Raw genomic sequence first — 18613 nt, forward strand, 5'->3', positions numbered from 1 at the left:
ACGAACTTTCTGTAGGTTTGCGACAGACTCCAGAAGAGCCTGGAGTCGGTAAAACATCAGAACTTTAATCTGAGGGTCCAGGGTTCAAGTCCCTGTTCAGGCGAGTGTCATTTAAGCAATGTGTCATTTTTGTTAAATGGATCATAGTGCAGAGTGGGAAAATCACAAACTGTTTAAGAATCTACACCTTCAACCAAGAGGAAAATTAAATGTATTACATCAAGAGACACTAAATGTCAAGCTTTTCAGTTCATACTTTTAGTGATAGAGAGATTTTCCTACTTTAGTAATTGCACAGTAGTTGTCACCATTTGAATTTACTTGTTTTTAGTATTACGAACTTTCTAATGGTTTGCGACAGACTCCAGAAGTGCCTGGAGTCGGTAAAACATCAGAACTTTAATCTGAGGGTCCAGGGTTCAAGTCCCTGTTCGGGCGAGTGTCTTTTAAGCAATGTGTCGTTTTTGTGAAATGGAACATAGTGCAGAGTGGGAAAATCACAAACTGTTTAAGAATGTACACCTTCAACCAAGAGGCAAATTAATTGTATTTCATCAAGAGACACTAAATGTCAAGCTTTTCAGTTCAAACTTTTAGTGATAGAGAGATTTTCCTACTTTAGTAATTGCACAGTAACTAGTAGTTGTCATCATTTGAAATGACTTGTTTTTTGTATTACGAACTTTCAGCATTTTTGCGACCTATTACAGAAGAGCCTGGATAGCTCAGTCGGTAGAGCATCAGACTTTTAATCTGATGGTCCAGGGTTCATGTCCCTGTTCAGGTGAGTGTCTTTTAAGCAATGTGTCATTTTGTGAAATGGAACATAGTGCAGAGTGGGAAAATGACAAACTGTTTAAGAATGTACACCTTCAACCAAGAGGCAAATTAAATGTATTTCATCAATAGACACTAAATGTCAAGCTTTTCAGTTCATACTTTTAGTGATAGAGAGATTTTCCTACTTTAGTAATTGCACAGTAGTTGTCACCATTTGAATTTACTTGTTTTTAGTATTACGAACTTTCTAAAGGTTTGCGACAGACTCCAGAAGTGCCTGGAGTAGGTAAAACATCAGAACTTTAATCTGAGGGTCCAGGGTTCAAGTCCCTGTTCGGGCGAGTGTCTTTTAAGCAATGTGTCATTTTTGTGAAATGGAACATAGTGCAGAGTGGGAAAATCACAAACTGTTTAAGAATGTACACCTTCAACCAAGAGGCAAATTAAATGTATTTCATCAAGAGACACTAAATGTCAAGCTTTTCAGTTCATACTTTTAGTGGTAGAGAGATTTTCCTACTTTAGTAATTGCACAGTAACTAGTAGTTGTCATCATTTGAAATGACTTGTTTTTTGTATTACGAACTTTCTGCATTTTTGCGACCTATTATAGAAGAGCCTGGATAGCTCAGTCGGTAGAGCATCAGACTTTTAATCTGATGGTCCAGGGCTCATGTCCCTGTTCAGGCGAGTGTCTTTTAAGCAATGTGTCATTTTGTGAAATGGAACATAGTGCAGAGTGGGAAAATCACAAACTGTTTAAGAATCTACACCTTCAACCAAGAGGCAAATTAAATGTATTTCATCAATAGACACTAAATGTCAAGCTATTCAGATCATACTTTTAGTGATAGAGAGATTTTCCTACTTTAGTAATTGCACAGTAGTTGTTACCATTTGAATTTACTTGTTTTTAGTATTACGAAGTTTCTGTAGGTTTGCGACAGACTCCAGAATAGCCTGGAGTCGGTAAAACATCAGAACTTTAATCTGAGGGTCCAGGGTCCAAGTCCCTGTTCGGGTGAGTGTCTTTTAAGCAATGTGTAGTTTTTGTGAAATGGAACATAGTGCAGAGAGGGAAAATCACAAACTGTTTAAGAATCTACACCTTCAACCAAGAGGCAAATTAAATGTATTTCATCAAAGACACTAAATGTCAAGCTATTCAGATAATACTTTTAGTGATAGAGAGATTTTCCTACCTTAGTAATTGCACAGTAGTTGTCACCATTTGAATTTACTTGTTTTTAGTTTTACGAACTTTCTGTAGGTTTGTGACTGACTCCAGAAGAGCCTGGAGTCAGTAAAACATCAGAATTTTAATCTGAGGGTCCAGGGTTCAAGTCCCTATTTGGGCAAGTGTCTTTTAAGCAATGTGTTGTTTTCGGGAAATGGAACATAGTAGAGAGTGGGAAAATCACAAACTGTTTAAGAATGTACACCTTCAACCAAGAGGCAAATGAAATGTATTTCATCAATAGACACTAAATGTCAAGCTATTCATATCATACTTTTAGTGATAGAGAGATTATCCTACTTTAGTAATTGCACAGTAGTTGTCACCATTTGAATTTACTTGTTTTTAGTATTACGAACTTTCTGTAGGTTTGCGACAGACTCCAGAAGAGCCTGGAGTCGGTAAAACATCAGAACTTTAATCTGAGGGTCCAGGGTTCAAGTCCCTGTTCGGGCGAGTGTCATTTAAGCAATGTGTCATTTTTGTTAAATGGATCATAGTGCAGAGTGGGAAAATCACAAACTGTTTAAGAATGTACACCTTCAACCAAGAGGCAAATTAAATGTATTACATCAAGAGACACTAAATGTCAAGCTTTTCAGTTCATACTTTTAGTGATAGAGAGATTTTCCTACTTTAGTAATTGCACAGTAGTTGTCACCATTTGAATTTACTTGTTTTTAGTATTACGAACTTTCTAAAGTATTGCGACAGACTCCAGAAGTGCCTGGAGTCGGTAAAACATCAGAACTTTAATCTGAGGGTCCAGGGTTCAAGTCCCTGTTCAGGCGAGTGTCTTTTAAGCAATGTGTCGTTTTTGTGAAATGGAACATAGTGCAGAGTGGGAAAATCACAAACTGTTTAAGAATGTACACCTTCAAACAAGAGGCAAATTAATTGTATTTCATCAAGAGACACTAAATGTCAAGCTTTTCAGTTCATACTTTTAGTGATAGAGAGATTTTCCTACTTTAGTAATTGCACAGTAACTAGTAGTTGTCATCATTTGAAATGACTTGTTTTTTGTATTACGAACTTTCAGCATTTTTGCGACCTATTACAGAAGAGCCTGGATAGCTCAGTTGGTAGAGCATCAGACTTTTAATCTGATGGTCCAGGGTTCATGTCCCTGTTCAGGTGAGTGTCTTTTAAGCAATGTGTCATTTTGTGAAATGGAACATAGTGCAGAGTGGGAAAATGACGAACTGTTTAAGAATGTACACCTTCAACCAAGAGGCAAATTAAATGTATTTCATCAATAGACACTAAATGTCAAGCTTTTCAGTTCATACTTTTAGTGATAGAGAGATTTTCCTACTTTAGTAATTGCACAGTAGTTGTCACCATTTGAATTTACTTGTTTTTAGTATTACGAACTTTCTAAGGGTTTGCGACAGACTCCAGAAGTGCCTGGAGTCGGTAAAACATCAGAACTTTAATCTGAGGGTCCAGGGTCCAAGTCCCTGTTCGGGTGAGTGTCTTTTAAGCAATGTGTCATTTTTGTGAAATGGAACATAGTGCAGAGAGGGAAAATCACAAACTGTTTAAGAATCTACACCTTCAACCAAGAGGCAAATTAAATGTATTTCATCAAAGACACTAAATGTCAAGCTATTCAGATAATACTTTTAGTGATAGAGAGATTTTCCTACCTTAGTAATTGCACAGTAGTTGTCACCATTTGAATTTACTTGTTTTTAGTTTTACGAAGTTTCTGTAGGTTTGTGACTGACTCCAGAAGAGCCTGGAGTCAGTAAAACATCAGAATTTTAATCTGAGGGTCCAGGGTTCAAGTCCCTATTTGGGCAAGTGTCTTTTAAGCAATGTGTTGTTGTCGTGAAATGGAACATAGTAGAGAGTGGGAAAATCACAAACTGTTTAAGAATGTACACCTTCAACCAAGAGGCAAATTAAATGTATTTCATCAATAGACACTAAATGTCAAGCTATTCATATACTTTTAGTAATAGAGAGATTTTCCTACTTTAGTAATTGCACAGTAGTTGTCACCATTTGAATTTACTTGTTTTTAGTATTACGAACTTTCTGTAGGTTTGCGACAGACTCCAGAAGAGCCTGGAGTCGGTAAAACATCAGAACTTTAATCTGAGGGTCCAGGGTTCAAGTCCCTGTTCAGGCGAGTGTCATTTAAGCAATGTGTCATTTTTGTTAAATGGATCATAGTGCAGAGTGGGAAAATCACAAACTGTTTAAGAATCTACACCTTCAACCAAGAGGAAAATTAAATGTATTACATCAAGAGACACTAAATGTCAAGCTTTTCAGTTCATACTTTTAGTGATAGAGAGATTTTCCTACTTTAGTAATTGCACAGTAGTTGTCACCATTTGAATTTACTTGTTTTTAGTATTACGAACTTTCTAATGGTTTGCGACAGACTCCAGAAGTGCCTGGAGTCGGTAAAACATCAGAACTTTAATCTGAGGGTCCAGGGTTCAAGTCCCTGTTCGGGCGAGTGTCTTTTAAGCAATGTGTCGTTTTTGTGAAATGGAACATAGTGCAGAGTGGGAAAATCACAAACTGTTTAAGAATGTACACCTTCAACCAAGAGGCAAATTAATTGTATTTCATCAAGAGACACTAAATGTCAAGCTTTTCAGTTCAAACTTTTAGTGATAGAGAGATTTTCCTACTTTAGTAATTGCACAGTAACTAGTAGTTGTCATCATTTGAAATGACTTGTTTTTTGTATTACGAACTTTCAGCATTTTTGCGACCTATTACAGAAGAGCCTGGATAGCTCAGTCGGTAGAGCATCAGACTTTTAATCTGATGGTCCAGGGTTCATGTCCCTGTTCAGGTGAGTGTCTTTTAAGCAATGTGTCATTTTGTGAAATGGAACATAGTGCAGAGTGGGAAAATGACAAACTGTTTAAGAATGTACACCTTCAACCAAGAGGCAAATTAAATGTATTTCATCAATAGACACTAAATGTCAAGCTTTTCAGTTCATACTTTTAGTGATAGAGAGATTTTCCTACTTTAGTAATTGCACAGTAGTTGTCACCATTTGAATTTACTTGTTTTTAGTATTACGAACTTTCTAAAGGTTTGCGACAGACTCCAGAAGTGCCTGGAGTAGGTAAAACATCAGAACTTTAATCTGAGGGTCCAGGGTTCAAGTCCCTGTTCGGGCGAGTGTCTTTTAAGCAATGTGTCATTTTTGTGAAATGGAACATAGTGCAGAGTGGGAAAATCACAAACTGTTTAAGAATGTACACCTTCAACCAAGAGGCAAATTAAATGTATTTCATCAAGAGACACTAAATGTCAAGCTTTTCAGTTCATACTTTTAGTGGTAGAGAGATTTTCCTACTTTAGTAATTGCACAGTAACTAGTAGTTGTCATCATTTGAAATGACTTGTTTTTTGTATTACGAACTTTCTGCATTTTTGCGACCTATTATAGAAGAGCCTGGATAGCTCAGTCGGTAGAGCATCAGACTTTTAATCTGATGGTCCAGGGCTCATGTCCCTGTTCAGGCAAGTGTCTTTTAAGCAATGTGTCATTTTGTGAAATGGAACATAGTGCAGAGTGGGAAAATCACAAACTGTTTAAGAATCTACACCTTCAACCAAGAGGCAAATTAAATGTATTTCATCAATAGACACTAAATGTCAAGCTTTTCAGTTCATACTTTTAGTGATAGAGAGATTTTCCTACTTTAGTAATTGCACAGTAGTTGTCACCATTTGAATTTACTTGTTTTTAGTATTACGAACTTTCTAAAGGTTTGCGACAGACTCCAGAAGTGCCTGGAGTAGGTAAAACATCAGAACTTTAATCTGAGGGTCCAGGGTTCAAGTCCCTGTTCGGGCGAGTGTCTTTTAAGCAATGTGTCATTTTTGTGAAATGGAACATAGTGCAGAGTGGGAAAATCACAAACTGTTTAAGAATGTACACCTTCAACCAAGAGGCAAATTAAATGTATTTCATCAAGAGACACTAAATGTCAAGCTTTTCAGTTCATACTTTTAGTGGTAGAGAGATTTTCCTACTTTAGTAATTGCACAGTAACTAGTAGTTGTCATCATTTGAAATGACTTGTTTTTTGTATTACGAACTTTCTGCATTTTTGCGACCTATTATAGAAGAGCCTGGATAGCTCAGTCGGTAGAGCATCAGACTTTTAATCTGATGGTCCAGGGCTCATGTCCCTGTTCAGGCAAGTGTCTTTTAAGCAATGTGTCATTTTGTGAAATGGAACATAGTGCAGAGTGGGAAAATCACAAACTGTTTAAGAATCTACACCTTCAACCAAGAGGCAAATTAAATGTATTTCATCAATAGACACTAAATGTCAAGCTATTCAGATCATACTTTTAGTGATAGAGAGATTTTCCTACTTTAGTAATTGCACAGTAGTTGTTACCATTTGAATTTACTTGTTTTTAGTATTACGAAGTTTCTGTAGGTTTGCGACAGACTCCAGAATAGCCTGGAGTCGGTAAAACATCAGAACTTTAATCTGAGGGTCCAGGGTCCAAGTCCCTGTTCGGGTGAGTGTCTTTTAAGCAATGTGTAGTTTTTGTGAAATGGAACATAGTGCAGAGAGGGAAAATCACAAACTGTTTAAGAATCTACACCTTCAACCAAGAGGCAAATTAAATGTATTTCATCAAAGACACTAAATGTCAAGCTATTCAGATAATACTTTTAGTGATAGAGAGATTTTCCTACCTTAGTAATTGCACAGTAGTTGTCACCATTTGAATTTACTTGTTTTTAGTTTTACGAACTTTCTGTAGGTTTGTGACTGACTCCAGAAGAGCCTGGAGTCAGTAAAACATCAGAATTTTAATCTGAGGGTCCAGGGTTCAAGACCCTATTTGGGCAAGTGTCTTTTAAGCAATGTGTTGTTTTCGTGAAATGGAACATAGTAGAGAGTGGGAAAATCACAAACTGTTTAAGAATGTACACCTTCAACCAAGTGGCAAATTAAATGTATTTCATCAATAGACACTAAATGTCAAGCTATTCATATCATACTTTTAGTGATAGAGAGATTTTCCTACTTTAGTAATTGCACAGTAGTTGTCACCATTTGAATTTACTTGTTTTTAGTATTACGAACTTTCTGTAGGTTTGCGACAGACTCCAGAAGAGCCTGGAGTCGGTAAAACATCAGAACTTTAATCTGAGGGTCCAGGGTTCAAGTCCCTGTTCAGGCGAGTGTCATTTAAGCAATGTGTCATTTTTGTTAAATGGATCATAGTGCAGAGTGGGAAAATCACAAACTGTTTAAGAATCTACACCTTCAACCAAGAGGAAAATTAAATGTATTACATCAAGAGACACTAAATGTCAAGCTTTTCAGTTCATACTTTTAGTGATAGAGAGATTTTCCTACTTTAGTAATTGCACAGTAGTTGTCACCATTTGAATTTACTTGTTTTTAGTATTACGAACTTTCTAATGGTTTGCGACAGACTCCAGAAGTGCCTGGAGTCGGTAAAACATCAGAACTTTAATCTGAGGGTCCAGGGTTCAAGTCCCTGTTCGGGCGAGTGTCTTTTAAGCAATGTGTCGTTTTTGTGAAATGGAACATAGTGCAGAGTGGGAAAATCACAAACTGTTTAAGAATGTACACCTTCAACCAAGAGGCAAATTAATTGTATTTCATCAAGAGACACTAAATGTCAAGCTTTTCAGTTCAAACTTTTAGTGATAGAGAGATTTTCCTACTTTAGTAATTGCACAGTAACTAGTAGTTGTCATCATTTGAAATGACTTGTTTTTTGTATTACGAACTTTCAGCATTTTTGCGACCTATTACAGAAGAGCCTGGATAGCTCAGTCGGTAGAGCATCAGACTTTTAATCTGATGGTCCAGGGTTCATGTCCCTGTTCAGGTGAGTGTCTTTTAAGCAATGTGTCATTTTGTGAAATGGAACATAGTGCAGAGTGGGAAAATGACAAACTGTTTAAGAATGTACACCTTCAACCAAGAGGCAAATTAAATGTATTTCATCAATAGACACTAAATGTCAAGCTTTTCAGTTCATACTTTTAGTGATAGAGAGATTTTCCTACTTTAGTAATTGCACAGTAGTTGTCACCATTTGAATTTACTTGTTTTTAGTATTACGAACTTTCTAAAGGTTTGCGACAGACTCCAGAAGTGCCTGGAGTAGGTAAAACATCAGAACTTTAATCTGAGGGTCCAGGGTTCAAGTCCCTGTTCGGGCGAGTGTCTTTTAAGCAATGTGTCATTTTTGTGAAATGGAACATAGTGCAGAGTGGGAAAATCACAAACTGTTTAAGAATGTACACCTTCAACCAAGAGGCAAATTAAATGTATTTCATCAAGAGACACTAAATGTCAAGCTTTTCAGTTCATACTTTTAGTGGTAGAGAGATTTTCCTACTTTAGTAATTGCACAGTAACTAGTAGTTGTCATCATTTGAAATGACTTGTTTTTTGTATTACGAACTTTCTGCATTTTTGCGACCTATTATAGAAGAGCCTGGATAGCTCAGTCGGTAGAGCATCAGACTTTTAATCTGATGGTCCAGGGCTCATGTCCCTGTTCAGGCAAGTGTCTTTTAAGCAATGTGTCATTTTGTGAAATGGAACATAGTGCAGAGTGGGAAAATCACAAACTGTTTAAGAATCTACACCTTCAACCAAGAGGCAAATTAAATGTATTTCATCAATAGACACTAAATGTCAAGCTATTCAGATCATACTTTTAGTGATAGAGAGATTTTCCTACTTTAGTAATTGCACAGTAGTTGTTACCATTTGAATTTACTTGTTTTTAGTATTACGAAGTTTCTGTAGGTTTGCGACAGACTCCAGAATAGCCTGGAGTCGGTAAAACATCAGAACTTTAATCTGAGGGTCCAGGGTCCAAGTCCCTGTTCGGGTGAGTGTCTTTTAAGCAATGTGTAGTTTTTGTGAAATGGAACATAGTGCAGAGAGGGAAAATCACAAACTGTTTAAGAATCTACACCTTCAACCAAGAGGCAAATTAAATGTATTTCATCAAAGACACTAAATGTCAAGCTATTCAGATAATACTTTTAGTGATAGAGAGATTTTCCTACCTTAGTAATTGCACAGTAGTTGTCACCATTTGAATTTACTTGTTTTTAGTTTTACGAACTTTCTGTAGGTTTGTGACTGACTCCAGAAGAGCCTGGAGTCAGTAAAACATCAGAATTTTAATCTGAGGGTCCAGGGTTCAAGTCCCTATTTGGGCAAGTGTCTTTTAAGCAATGTGTTGTTTTCGGGAAATGGAACATAGTAGAGAGTGGGAAAATCACAAACTGTTTAAGAATGTACACCTTCAACCAAGAGGCAAATTAAATGTATTTCATCAATAGACACTAAATGTCAAGCTATTCATATCATACTTTTAGTGATAGAGAGATTATCCTACTTTAGTAATTGCACAGTAGTTGTCACCATTTGAATTTACTTGTTTTTAGTATTACGAACTTTCTGTAGGTTTGCGACAGACTCCAGAAGAGCCTGGAGTCGGTAAAACATCAGAACTTTAATCTGAGGGTCCAGGGTTCAAGTCCCTGTTCGGGCGAGTGTCATTTAAGCAATGTGTCATTTTTGTTAAATGGATCATAGTGCAGAGTGGGAAAATCACAAACTGTTTAAGAATGTACACCTTCAACCAAGAGGCAAATTAAATGTATTACATCAAGAGACACTAAATGTCAAGCTTTTCAGTTCATACTTTTAGTGATAGAGAGATTTTCCTACTTTAGTAATTGCACAGTAGTTGTCACCATTTGAATTTACTTGTTTTTAGTATTACGAACTTTCTAAAGTATTGCGACAGACTCCAGAAGTGCCTGGAGTCGGTAAAACATCAGAACTTTAATCTGAGGGTCCAGGGTTCAAGTCCCTGTTCAGGCGAGTGTCTTTTAAGCAATGTGTCGTTTTTGTGAAATGGAACATAGTGCAGAGTGGGAAAATCACAAACTGTTTAAGAATGTACACCTTCAAACAAGAGGCAAATTAATTGTATTTCATCAAGAGACACTAAATGTCAAGCTTTTCAGTTCATACTTTTAGTGATAGAGAGATTTTCCTACTTTAGTAATTGCACAGTAACTAGTAGTTGTCATCATTTGAAATGACTTGTTTTTTGTATTACGAACTTTCAGCATTTTTGCGACCTATTACAGAAGAGCCTGGATAGCTCAGTTGGTAGAGCATCAGACTTTTAATCTGATGGTCCAGGGTTCATGTCCCTGTTCAGGTGAGTGTCTTTTAAGCAATGTGTCATTTTGTGAAATGGAACATAGTGCAGAGTGGGAAAATGACGAACTGTTTAAGAATGTACACCTTCAACCAAGAGGCAAATTAAATGTATTTCATCAATAGACACTAAATGTCAAGCTTTTCAGTTCATACTTTTAGTGATAGAGAGATTTTCCTACTTTAGTAATTGCACAGTAGTTGTCACCATTTGAATTTACTTGTTTTTAGTATTACGAACTTTCTAAAGGTTTGCGACAGACTCCAGAAGTGCCTGGAGTCGGTAAAACATCAGAACTTTAATCTGAGGGTCCAGGGTCCAAGTCCCTGTTCGGGTGAGTGTCTTTTAAGCAATGTGTCATTTTTGTGAAATGGAACATAGTGCAGAGAGGGAAAATCACAAACTGTTTAAGAATCTACACCTTCAACCAAGAGGCAAATTAAATGTATTTCATCAAAGACACTAAATGTCAAGCTATTCAGATAATACTTTTAGTGATAGAGAGATTTTCCTACCTTAGTAATTGCACAGTAGTTGTCACCATTTGAATTTACTTGTTTTTAGTTTTACGAAGTTTCTGTAGGTTTGTGACTGACTCCAGAAGAGCCTGGAGTCAGTAAAACATCAGAATTTTAATCTGAGGGTCCAGGGTTCAAGTCCCTATTTGGGCAAGTGTCTTTTAAGCAATGTGTTGTTGTCGTGAAATGGAACATAGTAGAGAGTGGGAAAATCACAAACTGTTTAAGAATGTACACCTTCAACCAAGAGGCAAATTAAATGTATTTCATCAATAGACACTAAATGTCAAGCTATTCATATACTTTTAGTAATAGAGAGATTTTCCTACTTTAGTAATTGCACAGTAGTTGTCACCATTTGAATTTACTTGTTTTTAGTATTACGAACTTTCTGTAGGTTTGCGACAGACTCCAGAAGAGCCTGGAGTCGGTAAAACATCAGAACTTTAATCTGAGGGTCCAGGGTTCAAGTCCCTGTTCGGGCGAGTGTCATTTAAGCAATGTGTCATTTTTGTTAAATGGATCATAGTGCAGAGTGGGAAAATCACAAACTGTTTAAGAATGTACACCTTCAACCAAGAGGCAAATTAAATGTATTACATCAAGAGACACTAAATGTCAAGCTTTTCAGTTCATACTTTTAGTGATAGAGAGATTTTCCAACTTTAGTAATTGCACAGTAACTAGTAGTTGTCATCATTTGAAATGACTTGTTTTTTGTATTACGAACTTTCTGCTTTTTTGCGACCTATCACATAAGTTCCTGGATAGCTCAGTCGGTAGAGCATCAGACTTTTAATCTGAGGGTTCTGGGTTCAAGTCCCTGTTCAGGCGAGTGTCTTTTAAGCAATGTGTCATTTTTGTGAAATGGAACATAGTGCAGAGTGGGAAAATTACAAACTGTTTAAGAATGTACACCTTCAACCAAGAGGCAAATTAAATGTATTTCATCAATAGACACTAAATGTCAAGCTTTTCAGTTCATACTTTTAGTGATAGAGAGATTTTCCTACTTTAGTAATTGCACAGTAGTTGTCACCATTTGAATTTACTTGTTTTTAGTATTACGAACTTTCTAAAGGTTTGCGACAGACTCCAGAAGTGCCTGGAGTCGGTAAAACATCAGAACTTTAATCTGAGGGTCCAGGGTTCAAGTCCCTGTTCGGGCGAGTGTCTTTTAAGCAATGTGTCGTTTTTGTGAAATGGAACATAGTGCAGAGTGGGAAAATCACAAACTGTTTAAGAATGTACACCTTCAACCAAGAGGCAAATTAATTGTATTTCATCAAGAGACACTAAATGTCAAGCTTTTCAGTTCATACTTTTAGTGATAGAGAGATTTTCCTACTTTAGTAATTGCACAGTAACTAGTAGTTGTCATCATTTGAAATGACTTGTTTTTTGTATTACGAATTTTCAGCATTTTTGCGACCTATTATAGAAGAGCCTGGATAGCTCAGTCGGTAGAGCATCAGACTTTTAATCTGATGGTCCAGAGCTCAGTCGGTAAAACATCAGAACTTTAATCTGAGGGTCCAGGGTCCAAGTCCCTGTTCGGGTGAGTGTCTTTTAAGCAATGTGTAGTTTTTGTGAAATGGAACATAGTGCAGAGAGGGAAAATCACAAACTGTTTAAGAATCTACACCTTCAACCAAGAGGCAAATTAAATGTATTTCATCAAAGACACTAAATGTCAAGCTATTCAGATAATACTTTTAGTGATAGAGAGATTTTCCTACCTTAGTAATTGCACAGTAGTTGTCACCATTTGAATTTACTTGTTTTTAGTTTTACGAACTTTCTGTAGGTTTGTGACTGACTCCAGAAGAGCCTGGAGTCGGTAAAACATCAGAATTTTAATCTGAGGGTCCAGGGTTCAAGTCCCTATTTGGGCAAGTGTCTTTTAAGCAATGTGTTGTTTTCGTGAAATGGAACATAGTAGAGAGTGGGAAAATCACAAACTGTTTAAGAATGTACACCTTCAACCAAGAGGCAAATTAAATGTATTTCATCAATAGACACTAAATGTCAAGCTATTCATATCATACTTTTAGTGATAGAGAGATTTTCCTACTTTAGTAATTGCACAGTAGTTGTCACCATTTGAATTTACTTGTTTTTAGTATTACGAACTTTCTGTAGGTTTGCGACAGACTCCAGAAGAGCCTGGAGTCGGTAAAACATCAGAACTTTAATCTGAGGGTCCAGGGTTCAAGTCCCTGTTCGGGCGAGTGTCATTTAAGCAATGTGTCATTTTTGTTAAATGGATCATAGTGCAGAGTGGGAAAATCACAAACTGTTTAAGAATGTACACCTTCAACCAAGAGGCAAATTAAATGTATTACATCAAGAGACACTAAATGTCAAGCTTTTCAGTTCATACTTTTAGTGATAGAGAGATTTTCCTACTTTAGTAATTGCACAGTAACTAGTAGTTGTCATCATTTGAAATGACTTGTTTTTTGTATTACGAACTTTCAGCATTTTTGCGACCTATTACAGAAGAGCCTGGATAGCTCAGTCGGTAGAGCATCAGACTTTTAATCTGATGGTCCAGGGTTCATGTCCCTGTTCAGGTGAGTGTCTTTTAAGCAATGTGTCATTTTGTGAAATGGAACATAGTGCAGAGTGGGAAAATGACAAACTGTTTAAGAATGTACACCTTCAACCAAGAGGCAAATTAAATTTATTTCATCAATAGACACTAAATGTCAAGCTTTTCAGTTCATACTTTTAGTGATAGAGAGATTTTCCTACTTTAGTAATTGCACAGTAGTTGTCACCATTTGAATTTACTTGTTTTTAGTATTACGAACTTTCTAAAGGTTTGCGACAGACTCCAGAAGTGCCTGGAGTAGGTAAAACATCAGAACTTTAATCTGAGGGTCCAGGGTTCAAGTCCCTGTTCGGGCGAGTGTCTTTTAAGCAATGTGTCATTTTTGTGAAATGGAACATAGTGCAGAGTGGGAAAATCACAAACTGTTTAAGAATGTACACCTTCAACCAAGAGGCAAATTAAATGTATTTCATCAAGAGACACTAAATGTCAAGCTTTTCAGTTCATACTTTTAGTGGTAGAGAGATTTTCCTACTTTAGTAATTGCACAGTAACTAGTAGTTGTCATCATTTGAAATGACTTGTTTTTTGTATTACGAACTTTCTGCATTTTTGCGACCTATTATAGAAGAGCCTGGATAGCTCAGTCGGTAGAGCATCAGACTTTTAATCTGATGGTCCAGGGCTCATGTCCCTGTTCAGGCAAGTGTCTTTTAAGCAATGTGTCATTTTGTGAAATGGAACATAGTGCAGAGTGGGAAAATCACAAACTGTTTAAGAATCTACACCTTCAACCAAGAGGCAAATTAAATGTATTTCATCAATAGACACTAAATGTCAAGCTATTCAGATCATACTTTTAGTGATAGAGAGATTTTCCTACTTTAGTAATTGCACAGTAGTTGTTACCATTTGAATTTACTTGTTTTTAGTATTACGAAGTTTCTGTAGGTTTGCGACAGACTCCAGAATAGCCTGGAGTCGGTAAAACATCAGAACTTTAATCTGAGGGTCCAGGGTCCAAGTCCCTGTTCGGGTGAGTGTCTTTTAAGCAATGTGTCGTTTTTGTGAAATTTAACATAGTGCAGAGAGGGAAAATCACAAACTGTTTAAGAATCTACACCTTCAACCAAGAGGCAAATTAAATGTATTTCATCAAAGACACTAAATGTCAAGCTATTCAGATAATACTTTTAGTGATAGAGAGATTTTCCTACCTTAGTAATTGCACAGTAGTTGTCACCATTTGAATTTACTTGTTTTTAGTTTTACGAACTTTCTGTAGGTTTGTGACTGACTCCAGAAGAGCCTGGAGTCAGTAAAACATCAGAATTTTAATCTGAGGGTCCAGGGTTCAAGTCCCTATTTGGGCAAGTGTCTTTTAAGCAATGTGTTGTTTTCGGGAAATGGAACATAGTAGAGAGTGGGAAAATCACAAACTGTTTAAGAATGTACACCTTCAACCAAGAGGCAAATTAAATGTATTTCATCAATAGACACTAAATGTCAAGCTATTCATATCATACTTTTAGTGATAGAGAGATTATCCTACTTTAGTAATTGCACAGTAGTTGTCACCATTTGAATTTACTTGTTTTTAGTATTACGAACTTTCTGTAGGTTTGCGACAGACTCCAGAAGAGCCTGGAGTCGGTAAAACATCAGAACTTTAATCTGAGGGTCCAGGGTTCAAGTCCCTGTTCGGGCGAGTGTCATTTAAGCAATGTGTCATTTTTGTTAAATGGATCATAGTGCAGAGTGGGAAAATCACAAACTGTTTAAGAATGTACACCTTCAACCAAGAGGCAAATTAAATGTATTACATCAAGAGACACTAAATGTCAAGCTTTTCAGTTCATACTTTTAGTGATAGAGAGATTTTCCTACTTTAGTAATTGCACAGTAGTTGTCACCATTTGAATTTACTTGTTTTTAGTATTACGAACTTTCTAAAGTATTGCGACAGACTCCAGAAGTGCCTGGAGTCGGTAAAACATCAGAACTTTAATCTGAGGGTCCAGGGTTCAAGTCCCTGTTCAGGCGAGTGTCTTTTAAGCAATGTGTCGTTTTTGTGAAATGGAACATAGTGCAGAGTGGGAAAATCACAAACTGTTTAAGAATGTACACCTTCAAACAAGAGGCAAATTAATTGTATTTCATCAAGAGACACTAAATGTCAAGCTTTTCAGTTCATACTTTTAGTGGTAGAGAGATTTTCCTACTTTAGTAATTGCACAGTAACTAGTAGTTGTCATCATTTGAAATGACTTGTTTTTTGTATTACGAACTTTCAGCATTTTTGCGACCTATTACAGAAGAGCCTGGATAGCTCAGTCGGTAGAGCATCAGACTTTTAATCTGATGGTCCAGGGTTCATGTCCCTGTTCAGGTGAGTGTCTTTTAAGCAATGTGTCATTTTGTGAAATGGAACATAGTGCAGAGTGGGAAAATCACAAACTGTTTAAGAATCTACACCTTCAACCAAGAGGCAAATTAAATGTATTTCATCAATAGACACTAAATGTCAAGCTATTCAGATCATACTTTTAGTGATAGAGAGATTTTCCTACTTTAGTAATTGCACAGTAGTTGTTACCATTTGAATTTACTTGTTTTTAGTATTACGAAGTTTCTGTAGGTTTGCGACAGACTCCAGAATAGCCTGGAGTCGGTAAAACATCAGAACTTTAATCTGAGGGTCCAGGGTCCAAGTCCCTGTTCGGGTGAGTGTCTTTTAAGCAATGTGTCATTTTTGTGAAATGGAACATAGTGCAGAGAGGGAAAATCACAAACTGTTTAAGAATCTACACCTTCAACCAAGAGGCAAATTAAATGTATTTCATCAAAGACACTAAATGTCAAGCTATTCAGATAATACTTTTAGTGATAGAGAGATTTTCCTACCTTAGTAATTGCACAGTAGTTGTCACCATTTGAATTTACTTGTTTTTAGTTTTACGAACTTTCTGTAGGTTTGTGACTGACTCCAGAAGAGCCTGGAGTCAGTAAAACATCAGAATTTTAATCTGAGGGTCCAGGGTTCAAGTCCCTATTTGGGCAAGTGTCTTTTAAGCAATGTGTTGTTGTCGTGAAATGGAACATAGTAGAGAGTGGGAAAATCACAAACTGTTTAAGAATGTACACCTTCAACCAAGAGGCAAATTAAATGTATTTCATCAATAGACACTAAATGTCAAGCTATTCATATCATACTTTTAGTAATAGAGAGATTTTCCTACTTTAGTAATTGCACAGTAGTTGTCACCATTTGAATTTACTTGTTTTTAGTATTACGAACTTTCTGTAGGTTTGCGACAGACTCCAGAAGAGCCTGGAGTCGGTAAAACATCAGAACTTTAATCTGAGGGTCCAGGGTTCAAGTCCCTGTTCGGGCGAGTGTCATTTAAGCAATGTGTCATTTTTGTTAAATGGATCATAGTGCAGAGTGGGAAAATCACAAACTGTTTAAGAATGTACACCTTCAACCAAGAGGCAAATTAAATGTATTACATCAAGAGACACTAAATGTCAAGCTTTTCAGTTCATACTTTTAGTGATAGAGAGATTTTCCAACTTTAGTAATTGCACAGTAACTAGTAGTTGTCATCATTTGAAATGACTTGTTTTTTGTATTACGAACTTTCTGCTTTTTTGCGACCTATCACATAAGTTCCTGGATAGCTCAGTCGGTAGAGCATCAGACTTTTAATCTGAGGGTTCTGGGTTCAAGTCCCTGTTCAGGCGAGTGTCTTTTAAGCAATGTGTCATTTTTGTGAAATGGAACATAGTGCAGAGTGGGAAAATTACAAACTGTTTAAGAATGTACACCTTCAACCAAGAGGCAAATTAAATGTATTTCATCAATAGACACTAAATGTCAAGCTTTTCAGTTCATACTTTTAGTGATAGAGAGATTTTCCTACTTTAGTAATTGCACAGTAGTTGTCACCATTTGAATTTACTTGTTTTTAGTATTACGAACTTTCTAAAGGTTTGCGACAGACTCCAGAAGTGCCTGGAGTCGGTAAAACATCAGAACTTTAATCTGAGGGTCCAGGGTTCAAGTCCCTGTTCGGGCGAGTGTCTTTTAAGCAATGTGTCGTTTTTGTGAAATGGAACATAGTGCAGAGTGGGAAAATCACAAACTGTTTAAGAATGTACACCTTCAACCAAGAGGCAAATTAATTGTATTTCATCAAGAGACACTAAATGTCAAGCTTTTCAGTTCATACTTTTAGTGATAGAGAGATTTTCCTACTTTAGTAATTGCACAGTAACTAGTAGTTGTCATCATTTGAAATGACTTGTTTTTTGTATTACGAATTTTCAGCATTTTTGCGACCTATTATAGAAGAGCCTGGATAGCTCAGTCGGTAGAGCATCAGACTTTTAATCTGATGGTCCAGGGCTCATGTCCCTGTTCAGGCGAGTGTCTTTTAAGCAATGTGTCATTTTGTGAAATGGAACATAGTGCAGAGTGGGAAAATCACAAACTGTTTAAGAATCTACACCTTCAACCAAGAGGCAAATTAAATGTATTTCATCAATAGACACTAAATGTCAAGCTATTCAGATCATACTTTAAGTGATAGAGAGATTTTCCTACTTTAGTAATTGCACAGTAGTTGTTACCATTTGAATTTACTTGTTTTTAGTATTACGAAGTTTCTGTAGGTTTGCGACAGACTCCAGAATAGCCTGGAGTCGGTAAAACATCAGAACTTTAATCTGAGGGTCCAGGGTCCAAGTCCCTGTTCGGGTGAGTGTCTTTTAAGCAATGTGTAGTTTTTGTGAAATGGAACATAGTGCAGAGAGGGAAAATCACAAACTGTTTAAGAATCTACACCTTCAACCAAGAGGCAAATTAAATGTATTTCATCAAAGACACTAAATGTCAAGCTATTCAGATAATACTTTTAGTGATAGAGAGATTTTCCTACCTTAGTAATTGCACAGTAGTTGTCACCATTTGAATTTACTTGTTTTTAGTTTTACGAACTTTCTGTAGGTTTGTGACTGACTCCAGAAGAGCCTGGAGTCAGTAAAACATCAGAATTTTAATCTGAGGGTCCAGGGTTCAAGTCCCTATTTGGGCAAGTGTCTTTTAAGCAATGTGTTGTTTTCGTGAAATGGAACATAGTAGAGAGTGGGAAAATCACAAACTGTTTAAGAATGTACACCTTCAACCAAGAGGCAAATTAAATGTATTACATCAAGAGACACTAAATGTCAAGCTTTTCAGTTCATACTTTTAGTGATAGAGAGATTTTCCTACTT

The 18613-nt window shown here is 36.6% G+C and overlaps 2 non-coding genes across 2 annotated transcripts; both read left to right on the plus strand.

The window, feature by feature from the left end:
- The first annotated feature begins 3084 nt into the window (after window positions 1-3084).
- On the plus strand, window positions 3085-3157 carry TRNAK-UUU (transfer RNA lysine (anticodon UUU)). The gene has a single exon. It is a non-coding gene; the product is annotated as a tRNA-Lys (tRNA).
- A 7034-nt stretch (window positions 3158-10191) lies between these two features.
- Window positions 10192-10264, plus strand: TRNAK-UUU (transfer RNA lysine (anticodon UUU)). Its single transcript has one exon. It is a non-coding gene; the product is annotated as a tRNA-Lys (tRNA).
- Window positions 10265-18613: the final 8349 nt, after the last annotated feature.

Source organism: Taudactylus pleione, unplaced genomic scaffold, assembly GCF_031769625.1.
Source record: "Taudactylus pleione unplaced genomic scaffold, aTauple2 ptg000454l, whole genome shotgun sequence".
Classification (NCBI taxonomy): domain Eukaryota; kingdom Metazoa; phylum Chordata; class Amphibia; order Anura; family Myobatrachidae; genus Taudactylus; species Taudactylus pleione.